The sequence below is a fragment of the Sorex araneus genome, chromosome 4 (genome assembly GCF_027595985.1).
Source record: "Sorex araneus isolate mSorAra2 chromosome 4, mSorAra2.pri, whole genome shotgun sequence".
In the NCBI taxonomy this organism is placed as follows: domain Eukaryota; kingdom Metazoa; phylum Chordata; class Mammalia; order Eulipotyphla; family Soricidae; genus Sorex; species Sorex araneus.
The window spans coordinates 211,640,020-211,655,286 of NC_073305.1; the positions used below are offsets into that span (position 1 = coordinate 211,640,020).

The 15,267-nt window shown below is 47.5% G+C and overlaps 1 protein-coding gene across 2 annotated transcripts in view; it reads left to right on the forward strand.

The window, feature by feature from the left end:
- Positions 1 to 15,267, forward strand: part of PRKCB (protein kinase C beta) — a 352,872-nt gene that overhangs the window by 232,622 nt on the left and 104,983 nt on the right. The gene's annotated exons all lie outside the window — the stretch shown is intronic.

The following is a 15,267-nucleotide window of genomic DNA, read 5'->3' on the forward strand; positions in this document are numbered from 1 at the left end:
TAATGCAAGGCTCTTGAAATCACGGGAGTTCAGCAAATTTCAAGCCTTCAGCAATCACGGGAACCCTATGACACAGTTGCAGTTACTGTCATTAGGGGGGTGGCGTGGTGGCAATCAAGGGAATGGACACATATGGTCCAATCAAGAGACTGAATGATTGGCACATAGTCGTTCTGTGTCAAAGGAAAGGCCCCAGGATGGTTCCGGATGTTCCACGTGGACATTTCGGTGAATTCTCATCAAGAGAGGCTTTCAGCGAGGGGGAACAGATACAACGGTGAGGGAGAAGACACTGAAGATGTTGAATATGATGGACACTTTTTTTAAGCTCTGTTCTTGTGATTTCTTTATGGTTTAGAAATTTTATTTTAAGCCCCATTGCTTACAAAACTGCTATTGGTGTGGTTCATCTATAGAACTTCCAACACCACACCTGCACCAGGTTGTCCATCTGTTCTCTTCTCCGTTGTCCCATCCCTCACTGATAAGTACCCTACTGGAAACCAGTCCTCAGTTTCCATTTCCTCTGTGCATTCCCCTACCATGTGATGAACTTGTGGGACATCTAGTATACAATATCCAGTAGGCAGTTGTGTGTGTGTATATATGTATATATCTATGCACATATATATATATATATTATTTTTGGGTCACACCCGGTGATGCATAGGAGTTAACTCCTGGCTCTGCACTCAGGAATAACTCCTGGTGGTGCTGAGCATGTGGGATGCTGAGAATCGAACCCGGGTCGGCCGCTTGCAAGGCAAACGCCCTCCCCTCCATGCTATCGCTCCAGCCTCAGTTGTATATGTTGTTTTAACACTCAGTTGTATATATTGTTTCAACACTCAGAGCTTTTCATTTATTTTTGTTTTGGGGGGCACGGAGACTACACCCCACAGTGCTCAGGGCTATTCCTGATACTGTGCTGGGGAACTCGGTGGCACTTTATGTGTTTCGGGGTCTCCGGCACTCAAGGCAAGTACCTTTCCTCTGTATTCTCTCTCTCACCTAGTAAAGATCTCTTAGGTAGAAATGTGATACGTGGAATCAGAAACCCTAGAAAAGATGGAGATTAAGAAACAAACTTTAAGTAAAGCGTGGTTCCAAGAGGACATTTCAAGAGAAATTGGAAAATATTTTGGGCCAATTAAATACGTGAAAATACAACATGACAATACAAAAAGTAAAAAATTTGCTGGATCCAGATAAAGAAGTACTTGAAGTGAAATTTGTAGTTTAAAATTCTACTGAGTATTTAAAGAATAAATAACACTGATTTTTGTAGAAAAGAGAAGAAGGGAATAATGTCTAACTTATTCTATGAGACTAGCATTATCCTGGTACCAAATTCAGACAAAAAGAGCAATTAAATAAAAGTACAGAAAAAATATCCTTTATGAATATAAATACAGAGATCTTAAGCAAAACATTACAAAACTGAATCTGGAAATATGTAAAAGGAATAATATAGTCCGCCAACTGAATTTTATTCTGGGAATGCAAAACTGGCTCAATAATCAAAAATCAGTAAATGTATGCCACTATATTAATCATCTGGAGAAAGAAAGACACATCTGAACATCATGATCGATGCAGAAAAAAAGCATTTGACAGCACTTAATATCCATTTATGATGACATTTCTCAGTCTTGAAATAAACGACATTTAAAAAAATCCTACATTATACTTAACAGTGAAAGGCTGCAGGAGCTGTGGGGATAGCTCAAAGAATCGGGTGCATGCTTTGCCCCGCCCCTGGTCCCCTGAGCACAGCCAGACACAGCCTCTGACCACAAGAGGGTGTGCCCTCCCTCCCTCCTCACTGCCCCCCACCTACCCCCCATTTAACAGAAAGAGAGCAAGAGGCCAGAGAGATAGTACAGAAGATAAGGTGCTTGCCTTGCCTACAGCTGACTTGGGGTCGGCTCCTAGCACCATATATGGTACCCCAGATGCCACCAGGAGTGATCACTGAGCACAGGGCCAGGAGTAAACCCTGAGCACTGCTTGTTGTGGCCCAAAAAGAAAAATAAGGGAAGGGGAGGGGAGGGAAGGGAGGGGAGGGGAGGAGAGGAGAGGAGAGGAGAGGGGAGGGGAGGGGAGGGGAGGGGAGGGGAGGGGAGGGGAGGGGAGGGGAGGAGAGGAGAGGAGAGGAGAGGAGAGGAGAGGAGAGGAGAGGAGAGGAGAGGAGAGGAGAGGAGAGGAGAGAGGAGTGGAGGGAGGGGAGGGAAAGGAAGAAGTTAGTTTGCCCTTAAGCAAATCTAACAAAGGGCTAACAAGGGACTTGTATCTAACAAGGGCTTGTATCCATAGTAGAGAACCTTCAGACTCCCAAGTATGAAAACTACCTCACTAAAGGGGTCAGAGAGATAATGCAAAGGTTCAAGCACTTGCCTTGCATCCAGCTGCCCCATTTTTATCCCCAGCACCACATATGGTCCCCATCACATATGCCAGGAGTGATCTCTGAGCACAGAGCCAGGAGTAATCCCTGAACACTGCCAGGTGTGGCCCCAACACATCCCCTCTCACCCCAAATGAAACAGAACTTTAAAAAAGAGACACTAAAAAATACGGGGCAGTGAGTTTAATAAGTATTACCTAAGATGGTTAGAAAGATGGTAAATTTGTCCTTGAGAAAGTATTTATTCCGTATCATTAGAAATTAGGGAAACACAGATTATAACTAGAATGATATACCACTAAACACCTACTTGAATGCCTAAAATCATACAGATAATAAATACTGTCCATGCGATGTGCTGGCAAGGATGTAGAGCTAGAGGAATGCGCTCATTGCTGGTGGGATTGCAAAATGGTACAATTACCTGGAAAAACTTTTTGATGACTACACACACACACACACACACACACACACACACACACACACACACAAACTTATGCCTTTACCATATGACTTAATGACTGTACTTCTAGGAATTTGTCCTAGGGAAATGGCAATTAATCCTGTAATATTTATAGCAGCTCTAAAATTAGGGACCCCTTATATATCTTTAGCAGGTGAGTCGGTGAACAAATGGTGTTACATTTATAGAATGGGATACCGCCATGTATAGGCACCATGAAGTAATACATGGCCATGCGAAAAGATGAAACCGTAAGATTTGCTGCCGTGTGGATGGATGTGGAGGGGATTGTGCTGAGTTAGAGAGAGGGACAGACACGGAAGGATCTCTCTCATATTTGGGATATAAAGGAGAATAATAAGGTAATACCACATGCCCAGAGGCAGTGTGAGTGTCGGTCTGCAGAGGAGAGGTCACCATGGTGGGGAGCAAGAGCATAGGGGGATGGGGGTAAGATGGGGGAACTCTAAGACAGTGGCCAGTGTGGCCCCAACACACCCCCTCCCACCCCAAATGAAACAAAACTTAAAAAAAAGAGACTAAAAAATGGGGCAATGAGTTAAATAAGTATTACCTAAGATAGAAAGATGGTAAATTTGTCATTGAGAAAGTATTCAGCATCATTCGAAATTAGGGAAACACAGATTATAACTAGAATGATATACCACTACACACATACTCGAATGTCTAAAATCATCACTGTAGCACTATATCACTGTCATCCCGTTGCTCATTGATTTTCTTGAGTGGGCACCAGTAATGTCTCCATTGTAAGACTTATTGTTACTGTTTTTGGCATGTCGAATATGCCTTGGGTAGCTTGCCAGGCTCTGCCGTGTGGGCAAAATACTCTTGGTAGCTTGCTGGGCTCTCCGAGAGGGATGGAGGAATCAAACCCGGGTAGGCTGCGTGCAAGGCAAACGTCCTACCTGCTGTGCTATTGCTCCAGCCCGCCTAAAATCATACAGATAATAAATACAAATACAGACAATAAATACTGTTCATGCAATGTGCTGGCAAGGATGTAAAGCTAGAGGAATGCATTCATTGCTGGTGGGATTGCAAAATGGTACAGTTACCTGGGAAAACTTTTTTTGATGACTACACACACACACACACACATACACACACACTCACACACACATTTATACCTTTACCATATGACTTAATGACTGTACTTCTAGGAATTCGTCCTAGAGAAATGGCAATTAATCCTATAGTATTTATAACAGCTCTAAAATTAGGGACCCCTTATATATCTTCAGCAGGTGAGTTGGTGAACAAATGGTGTTACATTTATAGAATGGGATACCGCCATGTATAGGCACCATGAAGTAATACATGGCCATGCGAAAAGATAAAACCGTAAGATTTGCTGCCTTGTGGATGGATGTGGAGGGGATTGTGCTGAATTAGAGAGAGGGACAGACACGGAAGATCCCTCTCATATTTGGGATATAAAGGAGTATAATAAGGTAATAATACATGCCCAGAGGCAGTGTGAGTGTTGGTCGGCAGAGGAGAGGTCACCATGGTGGGGAGCACAGAGCGTAGAGGGGGTGGGGGTAAGATGGGGGGGACTCTGGGACAGTGGTACAGGGAGCAGACACTCTGGGGGAGGGTATGGTACTGGTATGTTTTATTCGTGGAACTCAACTGTGACCCATATTATGAGTTTTTCAAAAATAAAAAAAGGACTGAACTGCTTATACGCAAACTTTGGGTAACTTTCACAGGCCTGGGGCTATACGAAGTCACTCTGAAAAGGGGTCATACCCTTTGGGGCCACGTCTGATTGGGCGGTTCAGAGGAATTTCGCCCCAGTGGAGCTCCAAGTGGCGGTCAGGAAAACAGAGGAAATCCTAACGAGAAGTGGGTGGATTCATGTGGCTTCTGATCTTTCTTGTCTTTCTCCGTCTTCTCCAAAGTCATTTGTACAGACGTTGTCCTGGAGGGAATAATCTTAGGTCTGGACTGTATCTGGAGAGTTACAGAACTCGTCTAGAACAGTGTTCCTCAACCACTGGCCCACGGACCCTTACAGGTCCACAGAGAGAGAAAGGTTGGAGACAACTGGTCTACCACCTTGACGGTCCCTCCTGGTCTGCGGGGTGGGGTCTAGGACAGGCGCCTGCCTCGGGTAGGAAAGGCTGAAGAAGGCTGATCTAGAAGCCAGTTGGGTCCTTACAGAGTCTGACTGAAATTGCATCCCAGTCGGAGGGACACCCACGTTGGCAGAAGGTGACAGGCACAAGTCCTTGTCTTTCCCAGAAACCCCGCCACCCGCCCAAGGCAGTCTCAGAACTGAGTGTGCACAGGGCAGCTCTTTGGAGGGGTCAGAGACTCCGGGTAGAAGCATGGTCTCAGGTGAATCGACGCAGAGGGCCACCCCAGCTTTATGTGGCAGCTCTCCGAGTCGTCTGGGCTTTGTGGCAAGGTCAGAGACGCCTGTGACCCAGCCCCCTCTCCCTCAAGAGTGATGCTGTACAGGCAAGATTCAGACCCGGGCGGGCCCGACCCCGCTGTCCATCCACTGCTGATTCCGCTGCCAGCCACTGTGTCGCCGCCTTCCCCCTCTCCGTGGCTTGACAAGCCTCGTCTCCACAGACCCTGTGATGGTCCCAGCTGGAAGACTGTCTCCACACTGATAATTAGACGGGTGACAAGTGTGACGCAGCCAGCAGTGACAGAGAGTCAGCTGTTCTGGGAGCCTTTGGCCGTGACGTGCCGGGAGGTGAGAGCCACACTGGATGTGGCCAGCCGAGCCCCCGGGCTTGCTTCTGAGGGGGTCGAGCCTGCGGGAGGAGGCCCTCGTGGGTGACCGGGTCAGAGGTCAGGGAGGGTGTTCTGAAGGATCTGGGCCACATTAGAGTGGCCGCATCTCCAAACCCTGGGGGCCGGAAGCAGCGGGTGAACAGGAGTCAGACGCACGCGATCTCAGGGTTGGTTCTAGCACTGGGCGTTGAAGACGTTCCCAACTGAAGAAGCTGGGGCAGGGTGAAGGGGAGAAAATCCAGATTCCAGCACTCAGTTCTTGTCCACTATGATCTTTTCTAGCTATTATTGTCATCCTGTTCCCTTCTCTATCTTACCTACCCTCCGCACCCCACACACTTGTGCTAGATTCCAACCATTGACCAGTCCTCCTGGCTCCTGTTTGCCCTGGCCTTGGACATTAGTCTTCTACTATGTTTTTATATACCACCAATGAGTAGGTAAAGGAACAAACATGATGACCTTTGAGTATCTGTATTGCAAACCACAGTGGCCAAAAGGAGGGAGAGAGAGAGAGACAGACAGACAAACAGACAGAGACAGAGACAGAGATACAGAGAGATACAGAGACAGAGATAAACAGAGAGAGATTCAGAGAGACAGAGCAGAGACACAGAAAGACGGAGAGAAAGAGAGACAGAGACAGAGAGAGAGACAGAGAGACAGAGATAAACAGAGACAGATTCAGAGAGACAGACAGAGCAGAGACACAGAGAGACAGAGAGAGAAAGAGAGAGACAGAGACAGAGATAAACAGAGACAGAGATCCAGAGAGACAGAGCAGAGACACAAAGAGACAGAGCAGAGATACAGAGAGACAGAGAGAGAAAGAGAGAGACAGAGACAGAGAGAAAGATAAACAGAGGCAGAGATTCAGAGAGACAGAGAGAGAAAGAGAGAGACAGAGAGACAGAGAGAGGAGGAAAGTGCCTGCCTACCATAGAGGCAAACTGGTGGTGGGAGGGGCCCTGGGGACACTGGTGCTGGGAAATGTACACTGGTGGAGGGACGGGTGTTGGAGCACTGTATGGCTGAACCCTAATCATGAGCAGCTCTGTAGGGGTCTATCTCACAGTGATTCAATTAAAAACTCTATTTAAAAAATTCAGATTTCATCCCCCCTGGGACTTCACGGGACAGATGGAGAGAGCAGTGCAGGGCCAGGGGAGCCGAGATCAGTTGGTGGCGCTCAGTGCCCACCCCTGTCGAGTCCCTCTCCCGCCAGTACTGATGCAGTCTTGGGTTAGGTGTCAGGGGAGCCCCGCTGATGGCCTTGAGGCCATTTCCTGGAGGTCCTGTCCTTGAAACCAGTTTGCCCCACCCCCACCCCGGGCAGAGCGGGAGGTGACACCCCGCGGGGCTCACAGCTCTCTCCTGGCTCCAGAGTGCTCCGGAATCACTCCTGGCTTGGGGGGCCCTAGGCAGTGCCGGGGGTTGAACCCGGGTCCACTGCATGGAAGGCGGGAGCATCTACGCTGCTGGACTATCTCTCTGGCCCACACGCCGGGCTTCAAGCATCACTGCGTAACCACAATTGCTTGATCAAGTCTTTGGGGAACAGGATGTAGCAGTCCCTGACGACCAGAGCTAGAACGCTTGGAGGCTGGAGATGCATAACTGAATTGGTTTTTAAATTAAGTTTTAATAGAGCGATGAATCCAAAATGCATTCTCCTTGTAATAACTTCAGACTGTGACAGATAAGGCTGGCGTCTTTTCTTGCCCATGACCCTCAAACCAACTTCTTTTGCCTCGTCCTCAGACAGGGCCATTATTTTAAGTTAATTTTGGATATGTTCTTGCAGTTACCTTTCTGCCCATTTATGCGCATATACAACCTTGGAGAAAATCTGTTTATTGTCCCCCTTTTTTCTTTTCTGGCAGTGGATTTGGAGGGCCTTGTTTTTTCAAACGTTTGACAAAACTACAGGGAAAAGGTTCACCGTCGTACAAAGAACAGCTTAATATGCTTTGCCTGATTTGCTGGTTGCTTTTATTTTGCCCTGTTTGGCCGGTCCCTCTGTGACATGTACTCCTATGTGGTGTTGCGTATGCCTGTGGCATATGAGAGTAAGTCGAAGTCCTGGTTCCCATTTACCCCTAAATAGTTTTGTTGATTGCCTCTCGGAAAGCCCGGCAAGCTACCGAGAGTATCCCGCCCGCACGGCAGAGCCTGGCAAGCTCCCGGTGGTGTATTCGATATGCCAAAAACAGTCACAACAAGTCTCACAATGGAGACATTACTGGTGCCCGCTCGAGCAAATCGATGAACAATGGGACGACAGTGCTACAGTGCTACTTTAGTTGCTATTTCTCCCCCAAAGCAACCACATTCTCAGCTACAACTCAAGAAGTAGCGCGTCCACACAATATCTAACCCACAGTCCAGACACAGATGCCATCAATTGGGCCACTGATATGCTCAGACCTTTTTTTCTCAAACGAAGAGGGATTATAGTGACTGGTACTTGTCCTGTTTCCTTCTTCAACCTGCTCATCCACAGAGAGGGCGCAGGGCACTGTTTCCTGAGAGGTGGATGCTCTCTGGAGATCAACCCTTTTCTCTGTTGAGGGCTGGGGTAGAATATAGAAGGAGATGAGGAGGAGGAAGAAGAGAAAGGAGCGAAGGTGGAAGAAGAGGAAGAGGAGGAGGAGGAAGAGGAGGAGGAGGAGGAGAAGGAGGAGGAGGAAACGAAGGAGAAGAAAGACTGTCAGAACGCCTGTAATTGGGAGAAATGAGGACTCAGGCAGGGCAGAAAGTTCTGAGGTGCTGATGAAGAGACGCTCCCGATTTGCACAGTGTGAGGGAAAGACATAAAGGCAGCCCTTTCTAAAAATAAAAACCAGACTTTTCCAGTAGATTGTCCACGCACGAGGGAGAAGGGCCTCGGCGAGAAGTTCTTTTCTAACAGTTCTTAGAAAAAAAACGGCGCCTGCTCAACGTTATATTTTTATGGCTTCGGCTCTGTCTGCGGTGACTTTCCTGGTTCGCTCTCAGCCCTCTTTGATGGAAGCAGCCAGGCCTCACCACCTCCCACCCAGTGTCTCCTCCGTGTTCCGACACAGGCCACTTTGCTCCCCGTACATTTAGCAAACTTCCACCAGAGGAGGGGGGACGGTGGCTATTTCTGCGCCGTGGGAAGCCTTTCGCAACCATCTGGCCTGGCTGGATTTCAACAAAGATAGTAAAGAAACATTTATCGAGAAAAATCAAAGTCATTCTTTCCCCGAGTGTGGTCTAGAGAGTTTTGCTTCCTTGATACATAGGCAGCTCCCGGGCTTCTGGCAACGCGGCTTGACTTTGAAAAGCGTCGGGAGAGACAGGCCTTTGGATCGCAGCCCTCAGCTAACTGTCACTCACCGGGGTGGCGGGTGTCCTGGACGCCAGAGCGCTCAGAGATGGATGCCCAGGCCCTGCGTCAGGGGCACTTCAGCCCTTGTTGCGGAAACTGTCGGCCCCTTGAGTAGAGAGCAGAGCTGATAGCAGTAGAAGGAGGGAAGGATACAGGCTGTCAAAGATGGACTCAGGTTTTGCTTAGGAACATTTGGCTTCAGAGGAATAGATGTCCAAGGAGTGGGCATCCTTCGCTCTTTAAAAATTATTTTCAAGAAGACACTGTGACTTACGCAGTTGTTCCTCATGGAGTTATTTTCAGGCTTACAGTGTTCTAGCACCAGACCCATCACCAGTGCCCCCCTCCCTCCCTCCACTAACATCCCCAGCTTCTCTCTTGCCCCCACCACCCCGAGGGTACCCCTTTGGGAGGCATGTAACAGATTTATTTCATATTGCTTACTCCAACAAAACCGAAAGGAATGACAAATCAAACTACCTGAAAATAAATCAGTCAAAGTCGATTTTTGAAGGTTGCTAGAGGATTTCACCGATGTAAATAAAGAAATTCGAATCATTTAATATAACGTCGTGCCTATTTTCGCTCACAGAAATAACTTTTCAACTCTGGCATCTCAAATCTATGGTGTGTTTTCTTGATCCAGAGGTAGACTTGGGGCTCACTCCCAACACAGCTTGGGCTGACAGGGGCGATGCTCAGCTCCATGGCACTGGCCTAATGCTTCTGTGCCAGGGCTCGTGATACAGTGCTCCTTGGACCTGACAGTGCTGGGGAGCCACTGGGCTCCACTCAGCCATGTTAGGAGTCGTAGTGACATATGGTGCCAGGGATTGAATCCAAGGTCTCAAGCCTGCAAGATGTGTGTCTGTGTGTTTTGTTTTTGCTTTTTGGGTGTCACCCGGTGATGTACAGGGGTTACTCCTGGCTCTGCACTCAGGAATTACTCCTGGTAGTACTCAGGAGAGCATGTGGGATGCTGCGGATCAAACCCAGGTCGGCTGCATGTCATCAAACGCCCTCCCCGCTGTACCGTAGGTCCAGCCCCAATGTATGTGTTTTCACTTGAGCTATGACCCAGGCTCTCGATGGGCTTAAAACATTAGTCATGAGGTTGGCTCAAAAACTACAACATAAACCTCTAAGGCCAATCGGTGTGTCACCAGAATGGTTGGACGTAAGGGATGGGGAATTTCTGTACAGGGGATCAGTTGTATGGAGAGGGCTAGAACTGTGCTTTCAGCGGTGAACTGGACATACTTCACGCACCTGTTGACTTTCATGTGGTTTTAATTCTAATGATGGAGACCTGTAGCATGAAACGTGTGCAGGTTCTAATGCAGCTTTACTGTGATGAAAAGAACGTGAGTCCATAGAGAGAGTACAAGGGGTAAGATGCTTGCTTTGCACGCAGACAATCCCAGTCCAGTCCCCAGAATCATCTATAGTGCCCTGCCAGGAGCGAACCCTGGTGAACGCAGAGCCATGAGTAAGCCCTGAGCACCACCGGGTGTCCCCCCTGCTAATAATAATAATAATAATAATAATAATAATAATAATAATAATAATAATAATAATAATGATAGCACTGTAGCACTGTCATCCTGTTGTTCATCAATTGCTCGAGCGGGCACCAGTAACGTCTCCGTTGTGAGACTTGTTGTGACTGTTTTGGCATATCGAATACGCCACGGGGAGCTTGCCAGGCTCTGCCGTGTGGGCGGGATACTCTTGGTAGCTTGCTCCCCGTGTGGGCTCTCCGAGAGGGGTCAAGGAATTGAACCCGGGTCAGCTGCATGAAAGGCAAACACCCTATCCGGTGTGCTATCGCTCCAGCCCCAAAATAAAATACATTTTAAAAATAAAGTATGTTTAAAACCATTTTGTGGGGTGGGGAAGAGGCTCCCAAGCAATGCTCAGGGGTCCGGAGGCCCCTCCTGGAGATACTCCGCCGACAAATGTGAGATTGTTCGACTGCTGAGCAGCGATGTCCAACAGCGCCACTGTTGGTGGTCTTGGGAATTGCACTTGGTGCCCCCTTAAAAACCAATTGAAAACAGCCGAGAAACACAGCACTCTCTGCTCCTGCGAAGACTCCTCCGAGCGTCGTGGGGTCATGCCCTTGGAGTCTGTGTTCTCCTTGATTAGGAGGCAGGGAGAGGCAGAGTGGAGAGGAAAGAGTGGCCTCTCCTGGTATTGCCCTCAGCCCAGAGAGGTTTTTGATGCTGTGGAGCATCCCGAGTGAGTCCCGTGTTGACAGAGCTCCCTCTTCGAGGGCTGTGTTCTCCCAGAGCCCCGCCTGGAGATGGCTGAGAGTGCGTGACTCTCGTCCTCACTGCCCCGCCATGCTGGCTTGGGGGAAATCTTCCTCCCTGTGTGCCCTGGACCCGTCCAGGGCCAGCAGCCCCTGGAACTTAGAGCAACTCAGGACCTGGGCTCAGCCCTGACTTTATGCATCAGAACGAAGCAGGTGGGTGCCTTTTGCTCCCTGTCCCCTGAGGACATGTTCACAGCTTAAAGAATGATGGTTACTCATGTCCAAAAGTAGAGAGAGAGAGTATGGGGGAAATTGTCTGCCATGGAGGCAGGGGGTGGGTTGGAAAGTGGGGGTTTCCTGGGGACATTGGTGGTGGGGATGTGCACTGGTGGAGGGATGGGTTTGATCGTTGTATGATTGAAACTCAAACACAAAAGCTTGCAACTGTATCTCATGGTGATGAAAGAAAGAAAGAAAGAAAGAAAGAAAGAAAGAAAGAAAGAAAGAAAGAAAGAAAGAAAGAAAGAAAGAAAGAAAGAAAGAAAGAAAGAAAGAAAGAGAGAAAGAGAGAAAGAGAGAAAGAGAGAAAGAGAAAGAGAGAGAAGGAGAGAAAGAAAGAAAGAAAGAAAGAGAGAGAGAGAAAGAAAGAAAGAGAGAAAGAAAGAGAGAGAAAGAGAGAGGAGAGAAAGAAAGAGAGAAAGAAAGAAAGAAAGAGAGAAAGAAAGAGAGAAAGAGAGAAAGATAGAGAGAAAGAAAGAAAGAGAGAAAGAAAGAGAGAGAAAGAGAGAAAGGGAGAGAGAAAGAGAGAGAAAGAAAGAAAGAGAGAAAGAGAGAGAAAGAAAGAGAGAAAGAAAGAGAGAAAGGGAGAGAGAAAGAGAGAGAAAGAAAGAAAGAAAGAGAAAGGAAGGAAGGAAGGAAGGAAGGAAGGAAGGAAGGAAGGAAGGAAGGAAGGAAGGAAGGAAGGAAGGAAGGGAAAGAAAAGGAAGGAAGGAAGGAAGGAAGGAAGGAAGGAAGGAAGGGAGAAAGAGAAGAAGAAAGAAAGAAAGAAAAGGGAGGGAGGAAGGAAGGAAGGAAGGAAGGAAGGAAGGAAGGAAGGAAGGAAGGAAGGAAGGAAGGAAGTTAGTTCCAGGGAAAGAGGTTGAGTGAAATGTCAGATGTGTTAGTCTTGAGAAGCAAGGTACCAGGAGTCCTGTTTGCCCTCAGTCTACCGAGGGAGAGCTAAGTCTTCATCATAAAAGCAGACAGAGTGGAAGAAGGCACTGATCGGAGTGATGGAGATGGTGAAGAGACAGCAGCCATTGAGCCGGTCTTCACAGATTCTTGCTGGGGTGCCAAGTTCCATGTGAAACATACAGAGTCTTTTTGCAATGGGACCCTTACCACCCCGCAAAGGGGAATATATTCTCTCCTTTCCTCCATCAGGAAGCCGGGATTCAAACATGCCAAGTGAATGCGAGGCAAAAATGCAGATCCCTGTATCACAGTCCCAAAGCTGCTACTTTATATGATGTGGGAACTGTCTTCGCCAAAATGAACCACCCTTCAAATACATTCAGCTTTACGTAGGGTCAGGATCAACCCTCTTCTGCTACCGGCTCTGTCCCCAGAGCCTACAGAAAAACCAGTTCCATAAGATGAAAGTGTTGGACTTCACTGAATTAAGGTCCAAAGGGAAAATGTTCTTGCTTTGGGTGCCGGAACGAGATGCCATTTGTTAGCTGAGCCAGAGCATGAATTCAACCTCAGGAGAAGTGGCAGAAGTGCCATTATGTTGGCCTACAGAGAAATGTTGGTGCAGGACAAGTTAGAGCTGGTGTCAGGGGCCCTGGCCACTGGTCCACCAGCCCACGAGGCTGTTTCTCCTCTTGCTGTTTCAGCCCTAACCTCCTTCCAAGCTAGATGATCAGGGGCGAGACTCAGACATGGGCTGGATGTAGGAAAATGAAGGGAGGATGGGAGCATTGAACGAGGCTTGGGTTTGTTCAAGAACTGAGAGAGAGAGGAGCAACGAGATTGAGCGTGTTTTCTAGGAGGTCATTATAAAGTGCCATAAATTTACACTGGAGGTGATTTGAGTGAAGATAAGAGGGAACGAGGAGAAAGACAATGGAGGAGACTCGTTGAACTGGTGATGAAAGATCTATTACACTTGGGTCCTGAGTTAATGAAATGGAAAAATGGGAAAATTAGAATAGGCTAGCATAGGTGAGACCGAAATCAAGAGGGTGGTGTCACCCTTGGGGTGATGGCCTCAGAGAGGAGTGCCAGAGCTGGTACCCAGGCAGAGGCTTCGGGGACTGAGGGGTGCTCCAGCCCTCTTTCCCAATAATCTTCCTCTATTTTTTTCCTTGCCTCCTGAAGCTGACAAAGCTTCCATGTCTCTTGTCTTACTGCATCGTGAAATACTCACAATAAATGCAGAGTGCTCGCTGTGGTAGTGGGTATCTTTGGCTTATTCCTAACATGAATGGAATTGCATTTATTATTAATCGAGGGCCAGAGAGATGCTATAGGGGTTAAGGTACTTGCCTTTCCTGCTGCCAGTTCTGGTTTAATCCTCAGCATTATGTAAGGTCCCCCCAAGCCCCATCAGGAGTGACCCCTGAGTATGGAGCCAGGAGTGAGTCCTGAGTACAGAGCCAGGAGTAAGCCCTGAGCACAGCTGGGTGTGGCCCCCAAACCAACAAAAATAAAATTATTGACAGCGGTGTTGTTAAAATAGTCTTTATCCTGTGAAGAGAGGTTCCTATTCACTTGAGCTAACTACAATGAACCTATTGTTTTCTTCTTTGACCTAGAAGAAGGATATTTTATTTTATTTTTTCTTAATTTGGGTTTTAGGGCCACACCTAGGAGTGTTCAGGGCTTACTCCTGGCTCTGCACTCACTCACGGCTTATATCTAGCATGCTTGGAGGACCAAATCTGGTGCTGAGATTGAACCTGGGTTGGTCACGTGCAAGGCAAGCACCTATAAAACCTGCTGTATTGTCTCTCCAGCCTCAGATATAAATAGGTGAATAAGGGATTTCTAAGGTTGAACCATCTTTGCATTCCTCTTTGGAGTCATTATATATACAATTGCATCTATATGATTATATAGATATATGATAGGTTAATCTTCTAACAGGGAGTTTGGTTACTCTACAGTATATTACTTTGGGATTTTTGGTTTAATCTTAAGTGAGATGGTCAGCCCCATATCCTAAAATGCATTAACTCCCATTTCCTTATCTCTTTTCCCGGGCGACCCACATCCCAGGTTTTTCAGTTGACTCTTAGTTCATCTATTCTCATCTAACCATGCTGAGACCTCATCCAACCTCATTTGTTCAATGGCAAATAGCGTCCATCCTGCCCACCCTCTGCTTTCGTTCCTTGGCTCAGGTGATCGTATAGCCTTGGCCCAGGACGTTCTGGACTGAGAGCTGAGCTGTCCCTCATACCTGCTATATTTTTCCAGCCTTCTATGGAATCGCCTGCATCTGGTATTGTGTGCTCTCTGGATGACGGGTCCCTCTTTGGTCTGCAGGCAAACGCTTTCTTTTTTAGAGTTGTGATAAAATTAACGTAAACTTCACTGTTGACCATTTTCAATGATACAGTAGCCTTTAGTCCAACCCGGTGCTATGTATCAGCATTCCTACCTAGTTCCCAAACTGTGCATCACTTGTCCGGGAAACCCCAGAACCATTCAGTACTCGCTCCTCAATCTTTCCTCTCTCTCCCTTGAGCCCCCTGGCAATCACTTGGCTGTGTCTGTCTATAGGTTCGCCTTCATTCCGCAAGTTCATTGTAAGTGTAATCACACAATACATGACTTTTTAATTCACGGTACGCCGATGTTCATAGCAGCACAATTCACATTAGCTCCGATGGGGAAACCACCCAACCGCTGGCGCGTGGACAAACACACTTCAGTATGTCTCTGTGATGGAATCCAGCCACCAATGAGGCAGGATCCCTCCTGGAACATAGATGAGCCCGGGGAACATATGGTGCTCAATGGGAGAA